This window comes from Petromyzon marinus, unplaced genomic scaffold (assembly GCF_048934315.1).
Source record: "Petromyzon marinus isolate PM22_M1 ecotype Great Lakes invasive population unplaced genomic scaffold, UKy_Petmar_22M1.pri1.0 PM_Scaffold_5, whole genome shotgun sequence".
Taxonomy (NCBI): Eukaryota; Metazoa; Chordata; class Hyperoartia; order Petromyzontiformes; family Petromyzontidae; genus Petromyzon; species Petromyzon marinus.
In genome coordinates, this window is record NW_027423501.1 from 2352507 (window position 1) to 2366557 (window position 14051).

Below are 14051 nucleotides of genomic sequence, written 5' to 3' on the forward strand. Positions count from 1 at the left end.
TAACACTGTACCCTGTGGGAGTCTCACTGATTAACACTGAACCCTATGGGAGTCTCACTGATTAACACTGAACCCTATGGGAGTCTCACTGATTAACACTCAACCCTGTGGGAGTCTCACTGATTAACATTGAACCCTATGGTAGTCTCACTGATGAACCCTGAACCATGTGGGAGTCTCACTGATTAACACTGAACCCTATTGGAGTATCACTGATCAACACTGAACCCTATGGGAGTCTCACTGATTAACACTGTACCCTATGGGAGTCTCACTGATTAACACTGAACCCTATGGGATTCTCACTGATTAACACTGAACCCTATGGGAGTCTCACTGATTAAACTCTGAACCCTGTGGGAGTCTCACTGATTAACACTGAACCCTATGGGAGTCTCACTGATTAACAATGAACCCTGTGGGAGTCTCACTGATTAACACTGAACCCTGAGGGAGTCTGACTGATTAACACTGAACCCTGTGGGAGTCTTACTGATTAACACTGAACCCTATGGGAGTCTCACTGATTAACAATGAACCCTTTGGGAGTCGCACTGATTAACACTGAACCCTGCGGGAGACTCACTGATTAACAATGAACCCTATGGGAGTCTCACTGATTAAAACTGTACCCTATGGGAGTTTCACTGATTAACACTGAACCCTATGGGAGTGTCACTGATTAACATTGAACCCTGTGGGAGTCTCACTGATTAACACTGAACCCTGTGGGAGTCTCACTGATTAACACTGAACCCTACGGGAGTCTCACTGATTAACACTGAACCCTGTGGGAGTCTCAGTGATTAACACTGAACCCTATGGGAGTCTCACTGATTAACACTGAACCCTGTGGGAGTCTCACTGATTAACACTAAACCCTATGGGAGTCTCACTGATTAACACTGAACCCTGTGGGAGTCTTACTGATGAACCCTGAACCCTGTGGGAGTCTCAATGATTAACACTGAACCCTATGGGAGTCTCACTGATTAACACTGAACCCTGTGGGAGTCTCACTGATTAACACTGAGCCCTATCGGAGTCTCACTGATTAACACTGAACCCTGTGGGAGTCTCACTGATTAACACTGAACCCTATGGGAGTCTCACTGATTAACACTGAACCCTGTGGGAGTCTCACTGATGAACCCTGAACCCTGTGGGAGTCTCACTGATTAACACTGAACCCTATGGGAGTCTCACTGATTAACACTGAACCCTGTGGGAGTCTCACTGATTAACACTGAACCCTATGGGAGTCTCACTGATTAACAATGAACCCTGTGGGAGTCGCACTGATTAACACTGAACCCTGTGGGAGTCTCACTGATTAACAATGAACCCTATGGGAGTCTCACTGATTAACAATGAACCCTGTGGGAGTCTCACTGATTAACACTGAACCCTGTGGGAGTCTCACTGATTAACATTGAACCCAATGGGAGTCTCACTGATTAACAATGAACCCTGTGGGAGTCGCACTGATTAACACTGAACCCTCTGGGAGTCTCAATGATTAACAATGAACCCTATGGGAGTCTCACTGATTAACAATGAACCCTGTGGGAGTCTCACTGATTAACACTGAACCCTGAGGGAGTCTGACTGATTAACACTGAACCCTGTGGGAGTCTCACTGATTAACACTGAACCCTATGGGAGTCTCACTGATTAACAATGAACCCTTTGGGAGTCGCACTGATTAACACTGAACCCTGCGGGAGACTCACTGATTAACAATGAACCCTATGGGAGTCTCACTGATTAAAACTGTACCCTATGGGAGTTTCACTGATTAACACTGAACCCTATGGGAGTGTCACTGATTAACATTGAACCCTGTGGGAGTCTCACTGATTAACACTGAACCCTGTGGGAGTCTCACTGATTAACACTGAACCCTACGGGAGTCTCACTGATTAACACTGAACCCTGTGGGAGTCTCAGTGATTAACACTGAACCCTATGGGAGTCTCACTGATTAACACTGAACCCTATGGGAGTTTCACTGATTAACACTGAACCCTGTGGGAGTCTCACTGATTAACACTCAACCCTGTGGGAGTCTCACTGATTAACACTGAACCCTATGGTAGTCTCACTGATGAACCCTGAACCATGTGGGAGTCTCACTGATTAACACTGAACCCTTTTGGAGTATCACTGATCAACACTGAACCCTATGGGAGTCTCATTGATTAACACTGTACCCTATGGGAGTCTCACTGATTAACACTGAACCCTATGGGATTCTCACTGATTAACACTGAACCCTATGGGAGTCTCACTGATTAAACTCTGAACCCTGTGGGAGTCTCACTGATTAACACTGAACCCTATGGGAGTCTCACTGATTAACACTGAACCCTGTGGGAGTCTCACTGATTAACACTAAACCCTATGGGAGTCTCACTGATTAACACTGAACCCTGTGGGAGTCTTACTGATGAACCCTGAACCCTGTGGGAGTCTCAATGATTAACACTGAACCCTATGGGAGTCTCACTGATTAACACTGTACCCTATGGGAGTCTCACTGATTAACACTGAACCCTATGGGAGTCTCACTGATTAACACTGAACCCTGTGGGAGTCTCACTGATTAACACTGTACCCTGTGGGAGTCTCACTGATTAACACTGAACCCTATGGGAGTCTCACTGATTAACACTGAACCCTATGGGAGTCTCACTGATTAACACTCAACCCTGTGGGAGTCTCACTGATTAACATTGAACCCTATGGTAGTCTCACTGATGAACCCTGAACCATGTGGGAGTCTCACTGTTTAACACTGAACCCTATTGGAGTATCACTGATCAACACTGAACCCTATGGGAGTCTCACTGATTAACACTGTACCCTATGGGAGTCTCACTGATTAACACTGAACCCTATGGGATTCTCACTGATTAACACTGAACCCTATGGGAGTCTCACTGATTAAACTCTGAACCCTGTGGGAGTCTCACTGATTAACACTGAACCCTATGGGAGTCTCACTGATTAACAATGAACCCTGTGGGAGTCTCACTGATTAACACTGAACCCTGAGGGAGTCTGACTGATTAACACTGAACCCTGTGGGAGTCTCACTGATTAACACTGAACCCTATGGGAGTCTCACTGATTAACAATGAACCCTTTGGGAGTCGCACTGATTAACACTGAACCCTGCGGGAGACTCACTGATTAACAATGAACCCTATGGGAGTCTCACTGATTAAAACTGTACCCTATGGGAGTTTCACTGATTAACACTGAACCCTATGGGAGTGTCACTGATTAACATTGAACCCTGTGGGAGTCTCACTGATTAACACTGAACCCTGTGGGAGTCTCACTGATTAACACTGAACCCTACGGGAGTCTCACTGATTAACACTGAACCCTGTGGGAGTCTCAGTGATTAACACTGAACCCTATGGGAGTCTCACTGATTAACACTGAACCCTATGGGAGTTTCACTGATTAACACTGAACCCTGTGGGAGTCTCACTGATTAACACTCAACCCTGTGGGAGTCTCACTGATTAACATTGAACCCTATGGTAGTCTCACTGATGAACCCTGAACCATGTGGGAGTCTCACTGATTAACACTGAACCCTATTGGAGTATCACTGATCAACACTGAACCCTATGGGAGTCTCACTGATTAACACTGTACCCTATGGGAGTCTCACTGATTAACACTGAACCCTATGGGATTCTCACTGATTAACACTGAACCCTATGGGAGTCTCACTGATTAAACTCTGAACCCTGTGGGAGTCTCACTGATTAACACTGAACCCTATGGGAGTCTCACTGATTAACACTGAACCCTGTGGGAGTCTCACTGATTAACACTAAACCCTATGGGAGTCTCACTGATTAACACTGAACCCTGTGGGAGTCTTACTGATGAACCCTGAACCCTGTGGGAGTCTCAATGATTAACACTGAACCCTATGGGAGTCTCACTGATTAACACTGAACCCTGTGGGAGTCTCACTGATTAACACTGAGCCCTATCGGAGTCTCACTGATTAACACTGAACCCTGTGGGAGTCTCACTGATTAACACTGAACCCTATGGGAGTCTCACTGATTAACACTGAACCCTGTGGGAGTCTCACTGATGAACCCTGAACCCTGTGGGAGTCTCACTGATTAACACTGAACCCTATGGGAGTCTCACTGATTAACACTGAACCCTGTGGGAGTCTCACTGATTAACACTGAACCCTATGGGAGTCTCACTGATTAACAATGAACCCTGTGGGAGTCGCACTGATTAACATTGAACTCTGTGGGAGTCTCACTGATTAACAATGAACCCTATGGGAGTCTCACTGATTAACAATGAACCCTGTGGGAGTCTCACTGATTAACACTGAACCCTATGGGAGTGTCACTGATTAACATTGAACCCTGTGGGAGTCTCACTGATTAACACTGAACCCTGTGGGAGTCTCACTGATTAACACTGAACCCTACGGGAGTCTCACTGATTAACACTGAACCCTGTGGGAGTCTCAGTGATTAACACTGAACCCTATGGGAGTCTCACTGATTAACACTGAACCCTATGGGAGTTTCACTGATTAACACCGAACCCTGTGGGAGTCTCACTGATTAACACTCAACCCTGTGGGAGTCTCACTGATTAACACTGAACCCTATGGTAGTCTCACTGATGAACCCTGAACCATGTGGGAGTCTCACTGATTAACACTGAACCCTATTGGAGTATCACTGATCAACACTGAACCCTATGGGAGTCTCATTGATTAACACTGTACCCTATGGGAGTCTCACTGATTAACACTGAACCCTATGGGATTCTCACTGATTAACACTGAACCCTATGGGAGTCTCACTGATTAAACTCTGAACCCTGTGGGAGTCTCACTGATTAACACTGAACCCTATGGGAGTCTCACTGATTAACACTGAACCCTGTGGGAGTCTCACTGATTAACACTAAACCCTATGGGAGTCTCACTGATTAACACTGAACCCTGTGGGAGTCTTACTGATGAACCCTGAACCCTGTGGGAGTCTCAATGATTAACACTGAACCCTATGGGAGTCTCACTGATTAACACTGTACCCTATGGGAGTCTCACTGATTAACACTGAACCCTATGGGAGTCTCACTGATTAACACTGAACCCTGTGGGAGTCTCACTGATTAACACTGTACCCTGTGGGAGTCTCACTGATTAACACTGAACCCTATGGGAGTCTCACTGATTAACACTGAACCCTATGGGAGTCTCACTGACTAACACTGTACCCTATGGGAGTCTCACTGATTAACACTGAACCCTATGGAATTCTCACTGATTAACACTGAACCCTATGGGAGTCTCACTGATTAACACTGAACCCTGTGGGAGTCGCACTGATTAACACTGAACCCTGTGGGAGTCTCACTGATTAACAATGAACCCTGTGGGAGTCTCACTGATTAACACTGAACCCTGTGGGAGTCTCACTGATTAACACTGAACCCTGTGGGAGTCTCACTGATTAACACTGAACCCAATGGGAGTCTCACTGATTAACAATGAACCCTGTGGGAGTCGCACTGATTAACACTGAACCCTCTGGGAGTCTCACTGATTAACAATGAACCCTATGGGAGTCTCACTGATTAACAATGAACCCTGTGGGAGTCTCACTGATTAACACTGAACCCTGAGGGAGTCTGACTGATTAACACTGAACCCTGTGGGAGTCTCACTGATTAACACTGAACCCTATGGGAGTCTCACTGATTAACAATGAACCCTTTGGGAGTCGCACTGATTAACACTGAACCCTGTGGGAGTCTCACTGATTAACAATGAACCCTATGGTAGTCTCACTGATTAAAACTGCACCCTATGGGAGTTTCACTGATTAACACTGAACCCTATGGGAGTGTCACTGATTAACATTGAACCCTGTGGGAGTCTCACTGATTAACACTGAACCCTGTGGGAGTCTCACTGATTAACACTGAACCCTACGGGAGTCTCACTGATTAACACTGAACCCTGTGGGAGTCTCAGTGATTAACACTGAACCCTATGGGAGTCTCACTGATTAACACTGAACCCTATGGGAGTTTCACTGATTAACACTGAACCCTGTGGGAGTCTCACTGATTAACACTGAACCCTGTGGGAGTCTCACTGATGAACCCTGAACCATGTGGGAGTCTCACTGATTAACACTGAACCCTATTGGGGTCTCATTGATTAACACTGAACCCTATGGGAGTCTCACTGATTAACACTGTACCCTATGGGAGTCTCACTGATTAACACTGAACCCTATGGGATTCTCACTGATTAACACTGAACCCTATGGGAGTCTCACTGATTAAAGTCTGAACCCTGTGGGAGTCTCACTGATTAACACTCAACCCTATGGGAGTCTCACTGATTAACACTGAACCCTGTGGGAGTCTCACTGATTAACACTAAACCCTCTGGGAGTCTCATTGATTAACACTGAACCCTGTGGGAGTCTTACTGATGAACCCTGAACCCTGTGGGAGTCTCAATGATTAACACTGAACCCTATGGGAGTCTCACTGATTAACACTGTACCCTATGGGAGTCTCACTGATTAACACTGAACCCTATGGGAGTCTCACTGATTAACACTGAACCCTGTGGGAGTCTCACTGATTAACACTGTACCCTGTGGGAGTCTCACTGATTAACACTGAACCCTATGGGAGTCTCACTGATTAACACTGAACCCTATGGGAGTCTCACTGACTAACACTGTACCCTATGGGAGTCTCACTGATTAACACTGAACCCTATGGGATTCTCACTGATTAACACTGAACCCTATGGGAGTCTCACTGATTAACACTGAACTCTGTGGGAGTCGCACTGATTAACACTGAACCCTGTGGGAGTCTCACTGATTAACAATGAACCCTATGGGATTCTCACTGATTAACACTGAACCCTATGGGAGTCTCACTGATTAACAATGAACCCTGTGGGAGTCTCACTGATTAACACTGAACCCTGTGGAAGTCTCACTGATTAACACTGAACCCTGTGGGAGTCTCACTGATTAACACTGAACCTAATGGGAGTCTCACTGATTAACAATGAACCCTGTGGGAGTCGCACTGATTAACACTGAACCCTCTGGGAGTCTCACCGATTAACAATGAACCCTATGGGAGTCTCACTGATTAACAATGAACCCTGTGGGAGTCTCACTGATTAACACTGAACCCTGAGGGAGTCTGACTGATTAACACTGAACCCTGTGGGAGTCTCACTGATTAACACTGAACCCTATGGGAGTCTCACTGATTAACAATGAACCCTTTGGGAGTCGCACTGATTAACACTGAACCCTGTGGGAGTCTCACTGATTAACAATGAACCCTATGGGAGTCTCACTGATTAAAACTGTACCCTATGGGAGTTTCACTGATTAACACTGAACCCTATGGGAGTGTCACTGATTAACATTGAACCATGTGGGAGTCTCACTGATTAACACTGAACCCTGTGGGAGTCTCACTGATTAACACTGAACCCTACGGGAGTCTCACTGATTAACACTGAACCCTGTGGGAGTCTCAGTGATTAACACTGAACCCTATGGGAGTCTCACTGATTAACACTGAACCCTATGGGAGTTTCACTGATTAACACTGAACCCTGTGGGAGTCTCACTGATTAACACTGAACCCTGTGGGAGTCTCACTGATTAACACTCAACCCTGTGGGAGTCTCACTGATTAACACTGAACCCTATGGGAGTCTCACTGATGAACCCTGAACCATGTGGGAGTCTCACTGATTAACACTGAACCCTATTGGGGTCTCACTGATTAACACTGAACCCTATGGGAGTCTCACTGATTAACACTGTACCCTATGGGAGTCTCACTGATTAACACTGAACCCTATGGGATTCTCACTGATTAACACTGAACCCTATGGGAGTCTCACTGATTAAAGTCTGAACCCTGTGGGAGTCTCACTGATTAACACTGAACCCTATGGGAGTCTCACTGATTAACACTGAACCCTGTGGGAGTCTCACTGATTAACACTAAACCCTATGGGAGTCTCACTGATTAACACTGAACCCTGTGGGAGTCTTACTGATGAACCCTGAACCCTGTGGGAGTCTCAATGATTAACACTGAACTCTGTGGGAGTCGCACTGATTAACACTGAACCCTGTGGGAGTCTCACTGATTAACAATGAACCCTGTGGGATTCTCACTGATTAACACTGAACCCTATGGGAGTCTCACTGATTAACAATGAACCCTGTGGGAGTCTCACTGATTAACACTGAACCCTGTGGAAGTCTCACTGATTAACACTGAACCCTGTGGGAGTCTCACTGATTAACACTGAACCCAATGGGAGTCTCACTGATTAACAATGAACCCTGTGGGAGTCGCACTGATTAACACTGAACCCTCTGGGAGTCTCACTGATTAACAATGAACCCTATGGGAGTCTCACTGATTAACAATGAACCCTGTGGGAGTCTCACTGATTAACACTGAACCCTGAGGGAGTCTGACTGATTAACACTGAACCCTGTGGGAGTCTCACTGATTAACACTGAACCCTATGGGAGTCTCACTGATTAACAATGAACCCTTTGGGAGTCGCACTGATTAACACTGAACCCTGTGGGAGTCTCACTGATTAACAATGAACCCTATGGGAGTCTCACTGATTAAAACTGTACCCTATGGGAGTTTCACTGATTAACACTGAACCCTATGGGAGTGTCACTGATTAACATTGAACCCTGTGGGAGTCTCACTGATTAACACTGAACCCTGTGGGAGTCTCACTGATTAACACTGAACCCTACGGGAGTCTCACTGATTAACACTGAACCCTGTGGGAGTCTCAGTGATTAACACTGAACCCTATGGGAGTCTCACTGATTAACACTGAACCCTATGGGAGTTTCACTGATTAACACTGAACCCTGTGGGAGTCTCACTGATTAACACTGAACCCTGTGGGAGTCTCACTGATTAACACTCAACCCTGTGGGAGTCTCACTGATTAACACTGAACCCTATGGGAGTCTCACTGATGAACCCTGAACCATGTGGGAGTCTCACTGATTAACACTGAACCCTATTGGGGTCTCACTGATTAACACTGAACCCTATGGGAGTCTCACTGATTAACACTGTACCCTATGGGAGTCTCACTGATTAACACTGAACCCTATGGGATTCTCACTGATTAACACTGAACCCTATGGGAGTCTCACTGATTAAAGTCTGAACCCTGTGGGAGTCTCACTGATTAACACTGAACCCTATGGGAGTCTCACTGATTAACACTGAACCCTGTGGGAGTCTCACTGATTAACACTAAACCCTATGGGAGTCTCACTGATTAACACTGAACCCTGTGGGAGTCTTACTGATGAACCCTGAACCCTGTGGGAGTCTCAATGATTAACACTGAACCCTATGGGATTCTCACTGATTAACACTGAACCCTATGGGAGTCTCACTGATTAAAGTCTGAACCCTGTGGGAGTCTCACTGATTAACACTGAACCCTATGGGAGTCTCACTGATTAACACTGAACCCTGTGGGAGTCTCACTGATTAACACTAAACCCTATGGGAGTCTCACTGATTAACACTGAACCCTGTGGGAGTCTTACTGATGAACCCTGAACCCTGTGGGAGTCTCAATGATTAACACTGAACCCTATGGGAGTCTCACTGATTAACACTGTACCCTATGGGAGTCTCACTGATTAACACTGAACCCTATGGGAGTCTCACTGATTAACATTGAACCCTGTGGGAGTCTCACTGATTAACACTGTACCCTGTGGGAGTCTCACTGATTAACACTGAACCCTATGGGAGTCTCACTGATTAACACTGAACCCTATGGGAGTCTCACTGACTAACACTGTACCCTATGGGAGTCTCACTGATTAACACTGAACCCTATGGGATTCTCACTGATTAACACTGAACCCTATGGGAGTCTCACTGATTAACACTGAACCCTGTGGGAGTCGCACTGATTAACACTGAACCCTGTGGGAGTCTCACTGATTAACAATGAACCCTATGGGATTCTCACTGATTAACACTGAACCCTATGGGAGTCTCACTGATTAACAATGAACCCTGTGGGAGTCTCACTGATTAACACTGAACCCTGTGGGAGTCTCACTGATTAACACTGAACCTTGTGGGAGTCTCACTGATTAACACTGAACCCAATGGGAGTCTCACTGATTAACAATGAACCCTGTGGGAGTCGCACTGATTAACACTGAACCCTCTGGGAGTCTCACTGATTAACAATGAACCTTATGGGAGTCTCACTGATTAACAATGAACCCTGTGGGAGTCTCACTGATTAACACTGAACCCTGAGGGAGTCTGACTAATTAACACTGAACCCTGTGGGAGTCTCACTGATTAACACTGAACCCTATGGGAGCCTCACTGATTAACAATGAACCCTTTGGGAGTCGCACTGATTAACACTGAACCCTGTGAGAGTCTCACTGATTAACAATGAACCCTATGGGAGTCTCACTGATTAAAACTGTACCCTATGGGAGTTTCACTGATTAACACTGAACCCTATGGGAGTGTCACTGATTAACATTGAACCCTGTGGGAGTCTCACTGATTAACACTGAACCCTGTGGGAGTCTCACTGATTAACACTGAACCCTACGGGAGTCTCACTGATTAACACTGAACCCTGTGGGAGTCTCAGTGATTAACACTGAACCCTATGGGAGTCTCACTGATTAACACTGAACCCTATGGGAGTTTCACTGATTAACACTGAACCCTGTGGGAGTCTCACTGATTAACACTGAACCCTGTGGGAGTCTCACTGATTAACACTCAACCCTGTGGGGGTCTCACTGATTAACACTGAACCCTATGGGAGTCTCACTGATGAACCCTGAACCATGTGGGAGTCTCATTGATTAACACTGAACCCTATTGGGGTATCACTGATTAACAATGAACCCTATGGGAGTCTCACTGATTAACACTGTACCCTATGGGAGTCTCACTGATTAACACTGAACCCTATGGGATTCTCACTGATTAACACTGAACCCTATGGGAGTCTCACTGATTAAAGTCTGAACCCTGTGGGAGTCTCACTGATTAACACTGAACCCTATGGGAGTCTCACTGATTAACACTGAACCCTGTGGGAGTCTCACTGATTAACACTAAACCCTATGGGAGTCTCACTGATTAACACTGAACCCTGTGGGAGTCTTACTGATGAACCCTGAACCCTGTGGGAGTCTCAATGATTAACACTGAACCCTATGGGAGTCTCACTGATTAACACTGAACCCTATGGGAGTCTCACTGACTAACACTGTACCCTATGGGAGTCTCACTGATTAACACTGAACCCTATGGGATTCTCACTGATTAACACTGAACCCTATGGGAGTCTCACTGATTAACACTGAACCCAGTGGGAGTCGCACTGATTAACACTGAACCCTGTGGGAGTCTCACTGATTAACAATGAACCCTATGGGATTCTCACTGATTAACACTGAACCCTATGGGAGTCTCACTGATTAACACTGAACCCTGTGGGAGTCTCACTGATTAACACTGAACCCTGTGGGAGTCTCACTGATTAACACTGAACCCAATGGGAGTCTCACTGATTAACAATGAACCCTGTGGGAGTCGCACTGATTAACACTGAACCCTCTGGGAGTCTCACTGATTAACAATGAATCCTATGGGAGTCTCACTGATTAACAATGAACCCTGTGGGAGTCTCACTGATTAACACTGAACCCTGAGGGAGTCTGACTGATTAACACTGAACCCTGTGGGAGTCTCACTGATTAACACTGAACCCTATGGGAGTCTCACTGATTAACAATGAACCCTTTGGGAGTCACACTGATTAACACTGAACCCTGTGGGAGTCTCACTGATTAACAATGAACCCTATGGGAGTCTCACTGATTAAAACTGTACCCTATGGGAGTTTCACTGATTAACACTGAACCCTATGGGAGTGTCACTGATTAACATTGAACCCTGTGGGAGTCTCACTGATTAACACTGAACCCTATGGGAGTCTCACTGATTAACACTGAACCCTGTGGGAGTCTCACTGATTAACACTAAACCCTATGGGAGTCTCACTGATTAACACTGAACCCTGTGGGAGTCTTACTGATGAACCCTGAACCCTGTGGGAGTCTCAATGATTAACACTGAACCCTATGGGAGTCTCACTGATTAACACTGTACCCTATGGGAGTCTCACTGATTAACACTGAACCCTATGGGAGTCTCACTGATCAACACTGAACCCTGTGGGAGTCTCACTGATTAACACTGTACCCTGTGGGAGTCTCACTGATTAACACTGAACCCTATGGGAGTCTCACTGATTAACACTGAACCCTATGGGAGTCTCACTGACTAACACTGTACCCTATGGGAGTCTCACTGATTAACACTGAACCCTATGGGATTCTCACTGATTAACACTGAACCCTATGGGAGTCTCACTGATTAACACTGAACCCTGTGGGAGTCGCACTGATTAACACTGAACCCTGTGGGAGTCTCACTGATTAACAATGAACCCTATGGGAGTCTCACTGATTAAAACTGTACCCTATGGGAGTTTCACTGATTAACACTGAACCCTATTGGAGTGTCACTGATTAACAATGAACCCTGTTGGAGTCTCACTGATGAACCCTAAACCCTGTGGGAGTCTCACTGATTAACACTGAACCCTATGGGAGTCTCACTGATTAACACTGAACCCTGTGGGAGTCTCACTGATTAACACTGAACCCTATGGGAGTCTCACTGATTAACAGTGAACCCTGTGGGAGTCGCACTGATTAACACTGAACCCTGTGGGAGTTTCACTGATTAACAATGAACCCTATGGGAGTCTCACTGATTAACAATGAACCCTGTGGGAGTCTCACTGATTAACACTGAACCCTGTGGGAGTCTCACTGATTAACACTGAACCCTGTGGGAGTCTCACTGATTAACACTGAACCCTATGGGAGTCTCACTGATTAACAATGAACCCTGTGGGAGTCGCACTGATTAACACTGAACCCTGTGGGAGTCTCACTGATTAACAATTAACCCTATGGGAGTCTCACTGATTAAAACTGTACCCTATGGGAGTTTCACTGATTAACACTGAACCCTATGGGAGTCTCACTGATTAACATTGAACCCTGTGGGAGTCTCACTGATTAACACTGAACCCTATGGGAGTCTCACTGATTAACACTGAACCCTGTGGGAGTCTCACTGATTAACATTGAACCCTGTGGGAGTCTCACTGATTAACACTGAACCCTATGGGAGTCTCACTGATTAACACTGATCCCTGTGGGAGTCTCACTGATTAACACTCAACCCTGTGGGAGTCTCACTGATTAACACTCAACCATGTGGGAGTCTCACTGATTAACACTGAACCCTATGGAAGTCTCACTGATTAACACTGAACCCTGAGGGAGTCTCACTGATTAACACTGTACCCTATGGGAGTCTCACTGATTGACACTGAACCCTATGGGAGTCTCACTGATTAACACTGAACCCTGTGGGAGTCTCACTGATTAACACTGTACCCTGTGGGAGTCTCACTGATTAACACTGAACCCTATGGGAGTCTCACTGATTAACACTGAACCCTATGGGAGTCTCACTGATTAACAATGAACCCTGTGGGAGTCTCACTGATTAACAATGAACCCTATGGGAGTCTCACTGATTAACAATGAACCCTGTGGGAGTCGCATTGATTAACACTGAACCCTGTGGGAGTCTCACTGATTAACAATGAACCCTATGGGAGTCTCAATGATTAAAACTGTACCCAATGGGAGTTTCACTGATTAACATTGAACCCTATGGGAGTCTCACTGATTAACACTGAACCCTGTGGGAGTCTCACTGATTAACACTGAACCCTACGGGAGTCTCACTGATTAACACTGAACCCTGTTGGAGTCTCACTG